This window comes from Protopterus annectens, chromosome 1.part2 (genome assembly GCF_019279795.1).
Source record: "Protopterus annectens isolate FY-2018-M chromosome 1.part2, PAN1.0, whole genome shotgun sequence".
NCBI lineage: Eukaryota > Metazoa > Chordata > Ceratodontiformes > Protopteridae > Protopterus > Protopterus annectens.
Window position 1 is genome coordinate 96154787 of NC_056727.1, and position 18099 is coordinate 96172885.

Sequence of the window (18099 nt, forward strand, 5' to 3'; positions counted from 1 at the left end):
TTTTGATTGCATCAGATTTGTGAAAAGTTTGTGTCAAGAACAGAGATCGTAGATTGCAGAATCCACAAGGAATGGAATTCAGACGAAATCGGAAGCATTTGTTACCAGTGTCTGAACTAGTGTTACAGCATCTTGCCTGTGACAAAGACTCTAATTCTCAGAGTGACATGTCCAATATTCCTGTTCCAGAGGACATTCTGTCAGCAATCCCCGTTCCTCAGAAAATCCCTGAAACTCCTCAAGCAGAACATCCCCCAGTGACTGTCCCTGTTGCTAAACCCAGTCCTAACTATTATGTCATGAGATAAGATCGTATCTCAAAACCTATTTCCAAATACACGGCAACCTAGACATGAATGTTTTTCTTTATTGTCTGTATAATTGCATGCCTATTCAAATGTTGTTTATATCAGACAGCTTAATAAAGAGGGAGGATGCAGATCAGTGTGTGTGATATACCTTTAAGAAGCATTCCAGTGAGTCAGCACATGCATACAAGTACTGAGCATGTGCAAGAGTGCCTTTTTGAGTGAGCAGCCAGTGTGTGAGCATGCAAGTATGTAATCAGTCAGTTAGATAGTTTAAGTTCAATGTTTATGACATCCATCCTGATGTATTTGTATACAATAAACTACTTAAATGAACACCCAAGCCTCAATGTCTTCTTAATGTACATAAGAAGAGCAACAGAGTGGTATCACTTGCGGTTATTGTAGATTCTACCCTGCTCACCAGGTGGTGCCTTGATGTGTACACGAGTGCAATCTATGGCACTCAGTACTTCAGGGTAGTGCACTACATGGTAGAACCATTGCATAATGCCGGCCCTCTCCTCAGGGGAAAGGGGAAAAGATATATGCTCACTGGCATGTAGGAGCATAGCATCCAAGAAATGGTGGTGTATCCTGGATGTTGATGCCTGTGACATCCCTATCATGTCCTCATTTGGTCTCTGAAAAGTACCTGCAGCTAATATCCTAAGGGCTACACATACCTTAGCTTCTACTGAGATGGGTTCCTCTCAGTTTGCTCTGGCTCTGAGTTGAAGGTGGCAGAGCTCACAGAGTTCTTGTAATATGTCCATGCCCACCCTGAAGCGCTCTACAATCTGCAGCTCACGTAGCACCTGGAAGATTACCCTGGGCCTGAACACTCTTCTCCTTCTCATCCTAGGCCTATTGTCAGCAGCACATGCAACACTGACTTCAGTCTCTAGCACATACAGATGTAGAACAGCTGCAGCAGCCCCTAGCATTACGTCAGTTAAAAACTCAAGTCTCTACTCCAATGGTCTTGAAGTATCAAGAGAAAATCAGAATGTAGGCTGTATGCATACTTCATATATTTCTTGAGTAGTTCCACCATATGGGATTAAGATGCAATTGACCTGCTTAGGATATAATTACCAAGATTTAAAGATCCTACTTCAGTGGGCAGTAGTGTGCTCTGCACGCCATCGCACAGCAGAGTGCAGTGTTGTTTAATGAAGGTAAGCCATGTCAAAATGTTATATTTTCATCCCTTTTGTCATGTAACGTACAGAAAATGCTAATTACTGCAAGTTACATTTTTGTTTGAATAAGCTACAATGTTAGAACAGTATGAGAAAAATTGCCATACCCTGTACTAGAACCCAGGACCATTTGCACTCCAGTCAAATACTTAACACCTTTCGCAAAGGAGTAGTTACGCAAAGTCCCATAACTTGAGGCTATTAGAAGAGTGCAACCCTGCTTACCAGGGTGCATGATGCCTAGCGTGCTCAGCAATATCAAATTAATCTATCCGGTTTCTATTTTTGGATATATAGCTCATGTCTGATACTTAGGTGGTCTAGTCAGGCAAACAAGTTATGCAGAGCCAAAACCATTTATGACAAGCGACGCACTGTGCAAACATGTACAATACAAAGGAAAAAAGGAAAGTGACCTGACACACACCCCTGATGTCATTGACGTCCATTGGAAACAAACACCATGTAGGAGCCTACATGAAGTGAACATCCCTACATGGTTCATGCTTTTTGTGATTCAACAAATCGACTGATTTTTGCACTCATCTACATAATAATTGTGCTGACAGCCTGGAATCTACACAGTTGGTAGCCGTGTACTCTGGTCAACAGCAAGGGAGCATGATTTTAAAGACACAAGGCAGGGTATTACTTTGCCTGGTTACAGTACATTATACTTCTCTTTTACATTACTTTTTTAGCAATCATAGTTAAAATCGTTTGCGGCAAGTGGTGCACTGTGCAAACATGAGGTGAAAATAAGTTAAAAATTACAGTAATTTGACCCCACCCATCCGATGTTTTTGGACATTCACAGTGCATATATCGCCATTATATGTGTGTTGTTACCTTTTCAGGGGAATTTTGTCCATATTTCTGGACTTTTACATGCCCTTGCTTCTGTGTAGACTCCTGTACGCAGAAACTTTCCATGTAAACTACCAACATGGACATGGAATCTACACGGTTTTATTACAGGTTGTTGGATCGCTCCACCATATTGTTTTGCTTCATTAGCATAAATCTCAGCTACACAGGCTAAAATTTCCATTCCACAAAAGTTTACGTAATTCCATGTGAATGTCCATGATTGCATACCACTACATGGAGTTTACTGAATCTAAAACTCACTGCTCCCATGTTTGCCTCACACCGTGACGCACACAGAAACAATGACTGTGTAAGCTTTAATGAATTCACCCCTTGGACTTCAGGGCAAGTGAGCTTAAGTTTCAGATTTTGGCAATGTAGCTAATGTACAGGACACCAATGGATAAAAAAAAGAAAGTACAGGGTAATAAGAAAATCCTAACAGTTACCCACTGCAGGGGGTCTCTAATGTTGCAATTACCAATCGGTATAAGCATTAGATGCAAGTTACTGTCAAGCATACATTCTGCCAAGGTCAAATATACTGAGAAGACAATGCTTTGATGTCAAAAGGAGGTAGAAGTACAACGTGTGGGGAAAACTTAAATATGGCTTACATGGAGTCGTGTTGTTTGGAGTTCTCAGTTCTTTTGACTTTAAGCATAACATCATCTGGAGAGAACCAACTTCAGGAGAAACCCCCTATACAGACTGGCATCAACATAAAAGCTTGCTGCTGAGGAACAGAATTACAAGCCTTCAAGGAACACTAGTAATATTCCTCTCAGATAAAGTGTGGGAGGTGAAGTCAGCTGCAAAGTTAACAAATTCATGTTTAGGAGGAGGGGCAGATGAAGAGCTTCTCTGCTGCATCACTTGCAAGTCAGTCAGGTAATACAGACACACAGGACAATTGGTCAGTGAAAATGAAAATGGCTGGCAAGACAATGATGTTGCTATGGAGATAAGGGCCTTCAAGAAGAAACCTAGACTTAGGCAGCTGCTCGTTTGTGCTACTCTTCTTAAACCCAGGAACTGCTACACTGACAAGCTTCCAAATATTCTTTAAAATGATACGCTTTCCCTGCCTCACCCATAATTCCACTTGGCTGTGATTGCTGAGGGGAACATCTAGCACTGTTAAATCAATAGTGCTGGATGCAATTGCAGACTGAATACTGAAGTCCAGGCAGAACAGCAAAGGGAGTGGATGGCCCTACTTCAGCTTCTTAGTAATACATAAACACAGTGACAAAGATATCTTTTGATGCCAAATGTGGGCAATATGGGAAACAGCTCAGGGGGCTCTGACAATGAGGGCACACTTTAACCCATTGCAGGAGAGGATAACATGGTTTATGGTTCTTGTGAGTATGGGCACTGAGATATTTACACTAAATGATAAGCAATAATAGGAGATCCCACTTGCTGAACCCACCTTAGAAGACAATTCAAAGACAGAGGTACACAGAGAAAACCATGTATTTTAAAGCACTCTTCTTGTATAATGTCATATTTTGCATCAATTCAGCACACATATTTTTAACACAGTAAACTACAGAGTTATTTTGTGCATCTGATGAGCATCCTCTTGCAACTGTCGGAGGTAATTTTTTTGGAAAATATTTTTTCTCCTCCACTCATTCTAACCATGAAGTCACTGCTGCATCTAGCATAACCCATTTGTTCCACTTTGAGCATGTCCATCATCTAAGCAGTGATCAGAGGGAGTTATGGCTTGTTAGGGGTAGCCTGTTTCCATGACTGATGTAATGAGACCATGAAATGCCCTTCCCTCCTTGCAGCATGCTCTGTATGATTTCTGGTTTCCACTACATATTCTAGAATCTACTGTTACATGCTCCCCTTCTTCCAGACAAAGGCAAGCTGACATAGCATCATAACTCGATTCTCTTCCCATGACAGCTCTTTCAATGCCTGGGCCACTGAATGAACATGGTTCACAGAAAGGGCTTTTTACTTCTATATCATGGCATTGAGTACCCCAAGATAACTTACGAAGTGAGCTTCACAGCTTAGCAATGTTCAGTAATAAAGAAAAAGGAAACTAATCACATTTCTCTAACCCAGAGGGGTAGAACATAATGTGTTTTGGTGTATTCTACATAAGGTAGGCCTCCACAATCACTGTCGTTTAAGTTTGCAGGAAGAACTGAAATGCAGTTGTTTTACTTACAGGCAGCTAAAATAACTTGTTATCCTTTTTATTTACTGCAATGACATAATGTTGTTACTATGAAGTCAAGGCAGCCTCTTCAAATACAGTCACAATAGAAGAAATGACCATGGTATGATTTTGTCATTTGCCTTTATATCCATCATATTTTAACTGCTAAAGCCACAATATTTTACAAATATGCTACATGAAACTAAAAACTCGACTCCTCAAAAGCGAGACAAGATGATACTGTGCAGGTTCTCAGCTACGTAAAAGGAATATGAATAAGGGAAGAAAAGTTCAGTTAGTCATACCTTCTCCCTGTTCACAATATTTAAAGTTTGGAATCCATACTTCATTATTTTGTGAGGGAAGCAGTGAAACTCAGAGAAATAATGGTCATATAAGCAGAAACTTGTGCAGAATAAATAAGAACCAAAGCAGAGACCATTTGAAGATTGAGTATTTTCTTTTTCAGAGAAAGAGATGGATGTGTGTTGCGGCTCTGCTGCTGATTTACTGGGTTCATGAATACTAAGGAATTTAGGAAAACACTGGACATATATAGGGTAATGTAGCATGTCTGCCAGGTTATATAATACAGAATGAAACGGGCAGACTAGGAAAGCTGCATTTCACATACCCTGCCAAAAATCTATGCTTCTATAACGTAGAAAGAAAAACTGAAAATTGTAACAGAATACAATAGATCCACATACACACATATGTACACAACAAAACAGGCACATTGACTATACATGTTTTAATAAAATAGACAAGTAGAGGAACAACAATGGAGCGACCAAGGCAACAAAAGTTACTGAATCCTTTACCATAAAAATGTTTTATTGTTGACAACAGAATCGTGGTAAGAGATTTTGCATACAAGCTTCCTCAGACCATAAAGCAAATACACACAATACATTTTATATATAAAAAATTAAATCCAGATCCTCCAATGATAGAAAGACATCAATTAGGTCAAGGAAAATCTTAAGAGCAGAGTACCTTAAGAAAATACATATAACAAAAGTTAAAAGTTAAAAAAATTTCTTCAACAAGGAAATTATAAAAACATAAAATATTATACAATATCATATTACTATTTAAGAATCCTGCATTTTTTCAACAAGGGCTTCAAAGAAGCCCGCTCATTGAGCCCACTACCTCTGTCAGCTCTCAAAATATTCATCCAGTTTGTCTCCCTATATTCCGTATGATTACGGATGTCACCCGCTCTAACAGTTGGTGTTATAATCTCAATAACCCTAAAAATAAAAGAGTGCATCTCACCAAACTCTGCAACATGTTTTGATAAGGTATTGTGTTCCGATCGTGTTCTAATGCTATACATGTGTTCCCTCATCCTGTCACATAGTGACTGTCAGAGAAATATGCATTTATGTATATGTCTAGTGCTTATTAGAAGCTAAAAGAGTTAACACGTTTTCATTCTATTTTATATACAGCTTAATTCTGTATGAAATTATAAGATGCTTTTTGAAACTGCAGTACGCTTTCTGAAACTTGCAAGATGCCCCCTGACCTAGTAATTGCTAGCACAGCACAATTCATGTTTATGCCTTTTGGAAATGTACTGAGAAGCAGGTGATTATCTGCTAGGTCAGGAAGTAATAAATGAAACAATACCATATTCTATAATGTTATGATTTTGAACAATTAGCTCTGTTCGTGTTATGAGAACATGCACAGCTGCGGAAAAGAAGAGATACATAAGACAAAGGACTGCTTGAAGAATCTGTACTTGCTTTGTGCTCGAATTAGCTATAGTACCTTGAATGGAAACATAACATAGTGGGAAACTGTATCTAACCGGTGGTCACCAAGGCCACGCTGTTTTTCTTAGGAAGTTTTTCATAAAATTGATAGTGCAAGCAGAAAATTATGGATAAACAGCTGCTATGTAATGATGATGTTAAAACTTGTGATCTGTTACGTCAGCTTGGTAGGCAATGTCTTGTTAGAAAGTGTATAAAGATAGACTTACTTCCTGATTTTAGTTAGACAAACTCTGTATAAGCACGTTTTTGTCTCCTTGCTGCAAGATTAAAGTGCCTTAACCTGAACCTACCGTGTATTGATCATTTTTAAAGTTTATTTTCCCTATGACAGATTGGTCCTTCGGACCGGAAATCTCTTGCTCTAGCTCAGGTCAGATGGGCCCGGTGGCATGAAACCGTACGGAGAAGAAGCCACATAGGTTCTTCTGCTTTGAAAAGACCTCCGATTGAATTGTTGTTCAAAAAAGGCCAGCCACTGTTTCTGATCTGCGATTGGAGGACGAGTCAACAGTTCCGGTGAAACGATGAATCATGGAGGCTCAGGTAAGGAGGAATTTACCTTTTCTTTGTTTCAGATCAGGGACTTGTTACAGTATTTGTTTTTGTCAGGTAGATTTTTTGTAAATCAGGGACAAAAAAGATTGCTGTCTTGTCATAGATCAGGGAAACAGGATAGGTAGGCAGTTATTCTAGATAAACTGTGAAGAAGTGAAAATCGTGGTACCACGTGATAAAAAGGGTTACGTAACAATTTCTAAGTTAAGACAACATGGGAAATAAGTGCACAAAAAGTTCCCGAGATCCGCCTTTAACCGAAGACGCGAAATATATGCAATTACAGCGTGCCGACAATGTTAGGTACTATACAGAATGGGTTAATAAATACAAATTTGATGGTAAATTAGATAAACCTTCACTTATCAAACTTGTCAAACAACTTAAAACAGACGCAAAAGGTCAGATAAAAAAAACAACGTCAATTAGGAGTTCCTCAGGCACACAGGTGGCTTGAGGAAGCAAACCGCAGGGAACAAAAGAATAAGAATTCAAAAGCAATGTTTTTAGATAAAGAAGGCAATAACTTAGTAATAGCAACAGCCCCTCCTCCACCCCCTCCTCTTCCCTTACCAGAATATGAAGTGAGTGGACAAGCTGATATACCTCCGCTATATCCAGCTGTCCCTGCAAAACCAAAACCATTTGTCAGAGATCCTATCGAGACTAGGTCTCAAACACGCAACTTAAGAGGGGATATTGAATTGTATGAAATAAATAAAAATTCACAAGCTATGAGTGAAGAAGAGATATGTCCACTCATAAAAGTACCAAATCCACAGGCAGGACAGGACCCAACTCTTCTAGTATATAGACTGTGGACACCGGAAGACATCCGGAAAGCCACAGAGGGAATTCCCCATCCGAAAGTTAATTTTAGAAAATTCTTAGAAGACTTACAGGGCATGAGGTTAAGTTACCATTTAAATGGAGAGGAAGTAGAGAAAGTAGTCAGACAAATCGTAGGTCCAGATTGGCACATGATAAGTGGCAACTGGAATCCCCGTGACACAGAACATAGGCCACTCCCATATAACTGGATAACAGAGTGAAAGGTCTGACAGATCAAATCTCTGAGAAATGGAAGCCTAGGGCTCACTGGACTTGCATTAATCAATGCATCCAACAAGAAGGTGAAACTGTTGATAGATATTATGCCAGATTATTAGAGTGTTTTAATAACCATTGTGGAATGCAGGTACCTGAGGACCAAACACATGATTCCCGATATGAGCAGCAGCTAAAGAATGCATTTTTGAAAGGCAGTATTGCACCCATTAGCAGCTTTATTACAAAGCACATGGTAGATCATCGTACAAGTAGATTACAGCCATTACTTGAATATGCAAGACATGCCGAAAGGCATTTTAATAGCAAAAAGAAAAAGAAAACTCAAGTATTTGCAGTAGAAGATGGATCAGAAGTCTTTGTAGTATAGACTGGGAAGAAGGGTAAGAGAAATGCCCAGGGAAACAAACAATCTGATAAACGATCAGAGGAGTTTGAAGAAAGAAAAGGGGTGAATGTTTTAAATGCTGGAAAAAGGGACATTTAGCAAGGGATTGCAGGCAAAATAAAAAAGTAACCACAGAAGACAAGGAGGGTGAGGACTGACTATATGATAGTCAAGAATCACTAAAAAGGAATAATCAAGAAAAGACAAGTGCAACTGTGATAGAAGGAGCAGAGAATGTGATAGAAGAAATAGAGGATGTGCATGAAATCACAGATAATGAAGAAAATGAAATTTTACACTTGGCATTATTGAGCCTAGAGCTCTACTTAGCAGACACAAAACCGGAAGTTACACTTCTGGTAGAGGGGAGGGAAGTTAAATTCCTGTATGACTCAGGGGCTTCACGGACCCTGATATATCCTTCCAAACTACCAAAAAATTCAGAATCACTTGATTACATATTAGTGAAAGCAGCTAATGGACAGCTGTATCGGGAGCCACTCTCCCACAACATAGCAATAACTGACCCTGTTTCAGGGATGACCCAGAAAAGCAAAATTGTTGTTTCTGCAAAATGCCCAGTAAATCTTTTGGGCAGAGACCTAATGCAGATATTTGGCATAGCAGTAGTTCCAACTATGCAGGGTATGGAAGCACAGCGACAAATGGATACTTTTGTGGTGCGACCGGAGGGTGAAACATTTTATTGGTACAGCCAGGACTTGGTTACGACTGGTCCAGGGGCAGTAACCGAAGAACTGATGAATGTAGCCATCAGTAAATCCCCCTCCCTTGACACTGATAAACAGCATTTGTTGCATTGCACTCTATATTACTGTAGCAAACCAGGACCTGATAAAGAATATGAGCAAGAACTGTTTAGAAACCATGCTAACAGATTAGTATTACGAAATCTGTACTGGGACACAGAAGGAAACAGTGTAGTAAGCTGTTCATTGCCCCAGGAATTCCTAGCACTATACAAATCTAATCGATTACCACATGTTAGTTTAACTAAAGATAAAAATGAGAAGTGGGCAGACCTAGGAGAAAAAGTCACAAGGTGGGAAAAACAGACAGAATTAGAACTTTCAGAACAGGGAGTACAAAAGCAGAAGTTGAATTGGATAACACAGACACACCCAGCTGTGCACTTGCAGGCAAGTGAGGACAGCTGAGTAGCACTCTTACTAGAAGAAGAGGAAAAAGCCTTACGAGACATACCAGAGACTCTCTGGTCAATAGGAAAATTCAGATGTAGGACTTATTCGTACAGCAGGACCAGTCACTATCACACCAAAGTCAGCATTTAGACCTCAAAAGAGACAGTATCCCTTGAGAAAGGATGCAGAAGTAGGAATCAAACCTATAATAGCAGCCTTACTTAAGGAAGGAGTATTGATAGAATCTCCCAATTCACCATGTAATACAACCTTATTTCCTGTTAGGAAAGCAAATGGAGAATGGCGTATGGTCCAAGATTTACAAGCTGTAAATGACGCAGTTATACCTATGGCACCTATGGTGCCAGAAACACACACCTTATTAAATTATTTGAAACCTCAACAAAAGTATTTTTCTGTGGTAGATATTAGCAATGCGTTTTTCTCAATACCGATACACCCTGACAGCCAACATTGGTTTGCATTTACATTTCAGGGGAAAAGGTACACATACACGTGACTACCACAGGGATATTGTGAGAGTCCAACAATATTTGCACAGGAAATGGCAAGTAACCTGGCGGGATTTATCCCACCGAAAGGCAGTCAGATTTTACTTTATGTAGACGACATTCTGCTGGCAGCCCCCACCCAGCAAGAATGCAGAGAAGATACCATAGCATTACTACAATTTTTAGCTACTCAAGGACACAAGGTAAACAAAAACGAACTGCAACTTTGGAAAAACAGGTCAAATACTTGGGATATGTAATATCCAAAGAAGGCAGAATATTAGGTGAAGACAGAAAAACAGCAATATTACAAGCACCCAAACCAACTACCAAGAAGAAATGATGTCCTTCCTAGGTACGACTAATTTTTTTCGGAGTTGGATTCCAAACTATGCCTTGGAATCTGCTCCACTGACCAACTTGATATTCAAGAAGCCTATGGCAGCACAAGATTTATTACAGTGGACACCAGAAGCAGAATCAGCTTTCTGCAAAAACAACTGATAGCATCCTCATTAGTTTTAGGATTACCGAACTATCATGAACGATTTTTCCAAACTGTAGATTGTAAGCAGGGTTATATGACATCAGTGTTAACACAGCAGCATGGGGACAAACAACACCCCATAGCTTACTATTCATCACAGCTAGACCCAGTGGCGCGATCCCTGCCCCACTGTGTACAAGCAGTAGTCGCAGCTGCAATGGCAGTGCAGGCTTCAGCCTCAGTAGTGTTATTCCACCCTCTCACGTTGAGAGTGCCTCATGCAGTCGCGATTATTTTACTGCAAGAAAAAGTAGCATATCTTTCTCCTGCTAGACATCTTTCCTGTATGACTATACTGTTGAGCCAGCCTCATATGACAAATGAATGATGCACAACTTTGAATCCATCAACCTTGCTCCCAACCCCTGCAGATGGCAAACCACACTGCTGCCTGCAGGAGATTGAGCAAAAGACACTACCTAGAAAAGATCTCACGGATGTTCCCTTGGATGATGCCGAGGTGACATACTATGTGGACGGCTTGTGTAGTAGAGGTCCTACAGGACAGAATCTAGTGGGGTATGCAGTAGTTTCTGATACTGAGATTTTAGAAGCAAAGTCTTTACCACAGAACTTATCTGCACAAGCAGCAGAATTGATTGCTTTAACAAGGGCATGTACCTTGGCAAAGGATAAACGAGTGAACATTTTTACTGACAGCCAGTAAGCTTTTTCTACTGTACATGTTTTTGCGCAGCAGTGGAAAAATAGAGGAATGATAACATCTACTGGTAAACCAATTAATCATGCGCAATTTATTTTAGATTTGTTAGACTCTATTCAGTTACCTCAGAAAGTAGCTATTTGTAAATGCATAGCTCATACCAAACAACAGGATAGGATTTCAAAAGGTAATGCAAGAGCTGATACAGCTGCAAAGCAAGCAGCTTCAGAAGTATTTCTTTTGAGTGAGGAATTACAACCATCTGAGATTTTTAGATTTATAAACGTTAAAAACAACGCAGACACTTACTACAAGTGTAGAAAAACAAAAATGGATAAAATGAGGAGCAATTCTTGAAAAAGGACTGTACATCTCCAAAGAAAGAAAACCAATTTTACCATCTAACCTGTTTAGATATGCAGCTTTGTTGAGCCATGGGCAGTACCATGTCTCAACAGGGGCGATGGTACAGTTAGTGAATCGAGTGTTTACAACGTATGGATTTACAAACTACACAAAAATTTTTTGTGCAGCATGCCATGTTTGTAACAAGCATCATGCACAGGGGGCACTGAAGCCTAAGCAAGGGAGTTTCCCTACACCACCGTATCCGTTCCATACTATCTGTATGGATTTTATAGAGCTAAACAAATGTGAAAATAAAAAGTACTGCCTTGTCATTATAGACATGTTTTCCAAATGGGTGGAAGCTTTTCCAACTAAAAATCCAGATGCAGCTACTGTTGCAAAAGTCCTCGTTAAAGAAATTATTCCTAGATTTGGCATACCGAAAAAGATTTATAGTGACAATGGCACACACTTTGTAAATCAAACTATACAACAATTGAGCCATTATTTCGGAATTTCTCTGAAAAATCATTGTGCATACCACCCTCAATCTGCAGGATTAGTAGAGAGGCATAATGGAGTTTTGAAAAATAAGCTTAGGAAATTGATTAGTGAGACACAAAAGAACTGGGTGCACTGTCTGCCTCTGGCACTGTTGAGTATGAGAACTGTTCCAAATGTAAAAGGGTTAACTCCTTTTGAAATTTTGTTTGGGAGGGCATATTATACACCTCAGTGGAAACCTCTCATGCCTGCAGACCAGGAGGCTGACAGTTCACTTGCACATTTTATGAGGCGATTTTTGAATACCAAACTTTTGCAGTTAAATTCTGTCTTAGATAAAGAACAAGCCAGACCATCGGAAGCAGCAATAGTCCCAGGCACGTGGGTCTGGGTGAAAGTCGTGAAGAAAAAGAATTGGAGTTCTCCGAAGTGGGAAGGACCGTACCAGGTGCTACTGTCAACACCCACTGCAGTCAAGATCGCAAAGCGAGCGTCCTGGATTCATCTGACACACTGTAAATTGCTTAAGAACTTTGAACTGGACAAAAACCTTGTTACTGTTGTACGACGAGAACAAAATGACCAGGTATAGAGTAAACAGGGATGCAGAACAACCTCAGAAAAATTGCATGATTATCCTGATAGCTATACTGATAACAATGATCTTTTTGCTGTCGCCTTTCCTTTTTCCAGCCACACGAGTTAAACTGAACAAACGTGATGCATTACTCATAGACTGGCATCCAAACTTTAACACTTACCAAGCAATTAAATATGTGTATGCTAAGACTTTTAATGTTTCGAACTGCTGGATTTGCACAGCTATACCAACAGCATACAGGGGATTATTGATGACTGCTGTCCCCCTAGGGGTCAATGAGACCTGGGAAAACTTGATTTTTGATACTACACCCGTAAAATCACAAAACAAAACAGCATTGTACCTACCTGTTACACAAAAAGGGATTGTACGTTTTTATAAAAATGACACTATTCAGGTGGGTTGGAGCAATTGCAATGTGACTGTTTCTTATAAATGTTATATTAAGGCTAATAAGGCAGAAACTATCTGTGATACGAACTATGACTCATATTTTGAAAAAATGAAGAGAACTGTTAGTGAAATACAGCATAATCCTGTTCTTTTGAAGCAACTTTCTATTATTGATAAAAAAATGTTTCATGCAGGGCGAGCATACATCAATACTAAAGTAGAGAATTGTTATTTTGTTTGTGGGAAAATAGCATATAAATGGCTACCTGAGAATTGGTCCGGCAGTTGTTTTTTGGGTTACCTGGTTCCGGCCATACGACACACTGCAGCTTTACCTCAGGGGAAAATTCAAAATGTCAGAGAGATTAGCAGTAAACCCAGAAGTCCAATCAAGAGACCTGAGAATCCAGTGTGACGAATCGAAGCAGGGTGGAGAAACCATAACTCCATGAAAAACAAAGATAAACTGACACATATGGACTTGAGTGACACTATTATATCATGGGCAGGCATAGCCCCTGCATATGGCGCAGTGAAATCGATTTGGGAGCTGAGAAAACTGTCCAACCTTCTCGAAGTTATGGGCAATGCAACTTTTTCTGCTCTCAAATTAGTGATTAATGAACTAAATGCTATGAGAACTGTGGTACTTCAAAACAGCATGGCTCTTGACTTCACCCTAGCGGCGAGATATGGTACGTGCGCTTTAATCAAAGAAGAATGCTGTTCATATATTCCTGACAACCAGCACGAGATAAACGACCATCTTGAGGTGATCCAGCAAGTGTCGACCATGACCAAACCAGGCCCAAACCCTCTGACGGACTTTTTCCAGAATTTGTTTGGGGGGGTGGGGTTCCATCATAATGAACACCCTGATTGCTATTTGTGTGGGATTACTCCTATTAGGAGCATGCATTTGTTGTGGTATTCCCTGCATGAAAAAGTTAATCAAAGATTTTATAGACATGTCAGTTTCTGAGACTTTGTATCAAAGTACTGAAATTGAAGAGTTGTTAAAAATTGAAATGCTTTCATAAGTCTAAACTACATGACTCTCTTAACTGAAAATCCGGAATGGAAGAGGTTAGGAGAAGAAGTAAACTGTTTATGCTTTTGAAAATAGAATAAAAAGTATTAACAGGGGGGAAATGTCAGAGAAATATGCATTTATGTATATGTCTAGTGCTTATTAGAAGCTAAAAGAGTTAACACATTTTCATTCTATTTTATATACAGCTTAATTCTGTATGAAATTATAAGATGCTTTTTGAAACTGCAGTATGCTTACTGAAACTTGCAAGATGCCCCCTTATCTAGTAATTGCTAGCACAGCAAAATTCATGTTTATGCCTTTTGGAAATGTACTGAGAAGCAGGTGATTATCTGCTAGGTCAGGAAGTAATAAATGAAACAATACCATATTCTATAATGTTATGATTTTGAACAATTAGCTCTGTTCGTGTTATGAGAACATGCACAGCTGCGGAAAAGAAGAGATACATAAGACAAAGGACTGCTTGAAGAATCTGTACTTGCTTTGTGCTTGAATTAGCTATAATACCTTGAATGGAAACATAACATAGTGAGAAACTATATCTAACCACTGGTCACCAAGGCCACGTTGTTTTTCTTAGGAAGTTTTTCATAAAATTGATAGTGCAAGCAGAAAATTATGGATAAACAGCTGCTATGTAATGATGATGTTAAAACTTGTGATCTGTTAACGTCAGCTTGGTAGGCAATGTCTTGTTAGAAAGTGTATAAAGATAGACTTACTTCCTGATTTTAGTTAGACAAACTCTGTATTAGCACGTTTTTGTCTCTTTGCTGCAAGATTAAAGTGCCTTAACCTGAACCTACCGTGTATTGATAATTTTTAAAGTTTATTTTTCCTATGACAGTGACCTATTCATCTTCCCAGTGTAAAATGACTTACAATGAATGCATTCAGCTAAATACACTACATTTGAGGTCCTGCAATTAGCATCCGTGTGAAAAATAAATTCTCTATGTAAATCAGGATGATAGAAAGAAGCAGAGGTATTAATCAAACCACAAAAATTACAACTGCCACATGGCTGAGTAACCCCTGCTCCAGTAAAAGTCGTCTTTTAGTCCCTACCATGGCACAATAGCCTCGTCAAATTCTTCCTATTTTTATAAAGGAACAAAGGTCTATTACCAACTATATCACCAATTGCTGAATCTACCTGCAAAATGGACCAATGCTGCTTGAAATGTTCAATTAGTTGTCTGTTATTCTGTGTATAAAACAGGGGAATCTTCACAAGTCCCCTCTCATTAGAGGGATCCTCGAGTGTACCCACTGTCGCCTCAACAGCAGGACCATAATATGGGGCTGCAGTGCCCTTCCTAAGGAAATCAAGATCAGACCAACTCTTGGAGATCTCCTCCTTTCCATAGCCCCTCTCTAACAATCTCTGTTCCAAGGTCATAATCTCAGATTCAAAGCCTTCTAATGTAGGGTTCAACCTAGACGCTCTAATACCCTGTCCTCGCATTAAATTCCAAAAAATATAATTGGGATGCATGCTTGACCTACTCAAAAGGGTATTCCTATAGCAGGTTTTACAAAAAATACCCGTGTTGATAATAGAACCATCTAGCTTCTCTATAAACAAATCCAAAAACTCAATATGGGTACTAGAAAAATTCATAGTAAATCTCAAGCACTCAATCAGCCCATTCATGAGATCATAAAAATGATTTAATTCGGCTATAGTTCCATTCCAAAGAAGGAACAAATCATTGACGAAACATCAGTAAAACACCACATTAGTTAGAAATTCCTCCAACTTAAACAAAATAATATTCTCCCAATGTGCAAGAAACATGTTGGCGTAGCTATTGGCACAAGAAGTGCCCATATCTACGCCGTGTTTCTGAACATAAATTTCTCCATGGAATGTGAAGAGGTTGTTCTCTAGAATAATTTCCAAAAAATAACAAATAAGCTCAATTTGAGTGACCTGATGCTCACTATTAACTTCAAGGTATTCATGTACGTATCTCAACCCCAAATCATTGGGAATCATTGTAAAAAGAGACTGAATATCCATGGTAACAAAAAATAAATTTTCAAGATCATGTAATCCTTGTACACATTCATAGAAGTCCAGAAGAAATTGTTTAGAGTCCCTCAAAACAACCCTATTCATATTAATAATGGGTCTAAGATGTTTCTCCACATAGATAGATAAGGGCTCTGTGATCCATCCCCCATCTGAAATGATGGGTCTCATGGGTGGGTCATACATATGTTTATGGACCTTAGGAAGTCCTTGCACTATAGGTAACAAAGGGTCGGAGATCCTAAGATAGTTAAAAGTATCTTCCGATATCAAATTCCCAGTAAATACATCCAACAGAGCATTCTGAACAGTTAATATAATCTTATGACCCTCATCAGCAGTTATTTTGTTATAATAGTTGACATCACTCAACATCCCTTCCATAGACTTAATATAATGTGTGATATCCATCACAACCACTAAACCTCCTTTATCAGCAGGCCTTATAATAATTTCTACGTTATTCTGTAAACTTCTCAATGCATTTCTCTCATTGAAAGTTAAATTGTACTTCATCCTACCTCTAGAAGTACCTTTACAATCATCATAAAAATAGAAGTTATGTTCTTACCATAACGTTCCATGTTAGTTGTCTTCTTCTCGCCATCTTCTTGCTGGATGGGTTCGGAGCCGACCTCGGCTCCGACTCGGCCACTCTAAAGCTCGAGAGTTGGTTCCACCGGCTCGAGGCTCCCCTTATATCCCACAATGCTAGGCGAGAGTTACCTCAGATCTCGTTTGTAAGCTAACCCCAGCTTATGATAGTAACAGTATAAAACAGAGTAACTATAACAGAGTCCACCTCTAACAACAGGGAGAAGAAGGGTGACCTACATCCTGAAACAAGAATATGCAAAATAGCATATAGCTAAGAAAGAGGTGGTAGAAAGAGAGGTCACGATCACAACTCCTCTAGGTCTGTCCAGGCCAGGGGGAAGGAGGGTGGGACGCAAGAAGAAGGCGAGAAGAAGACAACTAACATGGAACGTTATGGTAAGAACATAACTTCTATATGTTAAGTTGTCTATCTCGCCTTCATTCTTGCTGGATGGGACCGCGTCCCTAGCACCTTGTCCCGTGTGGCCTAACGGAACAGACTCCTGAGAACAGTGGAACCAAAATTAGCTCTATGCCTAGAAGCTAAATCCAACTTATAATGGGAAATAAAAGTGTGAGGAGTAGCCCAAGTAGCCGCTGCACAAATGGTGTCAATAGGCAGTCTGTCTTGGAAGGCTAGAGAAGTAGCCAAAGCTCTGGTGGAATGGGCTTTAGGTTTATTAGGCAGTTTCTGGTGTCTAATCTCATAAACAAGGGTAATCAGAGATGTTAGCCATCTGGATAAAGATACCTTTGAAACTGGAAGTCCCTTTCTGCTTTCCGCATAGGAGACAAACAGCTGATCAGATTTTCTGAATAGTTTCGTCCTGTCCAAGTAGTACCTTAACTGACGATGAACATCCAGGTAGTGTAATTTTTGTTCAGACCTATTTGAATACTCCGGGAAAAAGACAGGGAGGTCAATGCATTGGTTTAGATTTGATGTTGAAACCACCTTAGGCAAAAAGGACGGGTTAGTTCGTAAGGAAACTCTGTCCTTATGAAACATAAGGTAAGGAGAACGACAACTGAGTGCTTGAAGTTCTGAAATTCTTCTAGCTGATGTGATAGCCACCAGAAAGAGAGTTTTCCATGATAACAACTTTAAGGAACATGAAGCTGCAGGTTCGAAAGGGGAAAGAATCAAAGAAGCAAGAACTAAATTTAGGTCCCAAGGAGAAGGAGGATTTCTTACAGGAGGTCTGAGAAGAAAAACTCCTTTCAAAAAGGCTTTGCAGAGTTTGTGGGACATTAGGGCAGATTCAGAAATACCCACATGGAAATTAGAAATAGCTGCCAA

At 39.5% G+C, this 18099-nt stretch overlaps 1 protein-coding gene across 2 annotated transcripts in view; it reads right to left on the reverse strand.

The window, feature by feature from the left end:
- Positions 1-18099, reverse strand: part of PUS10 (pseudouridine synthase 10) — a 1838120-nt gene that overhangs the window by 623428 nt on the left and 1196593 nt on the right. The window lies entirely within an intron of this gene.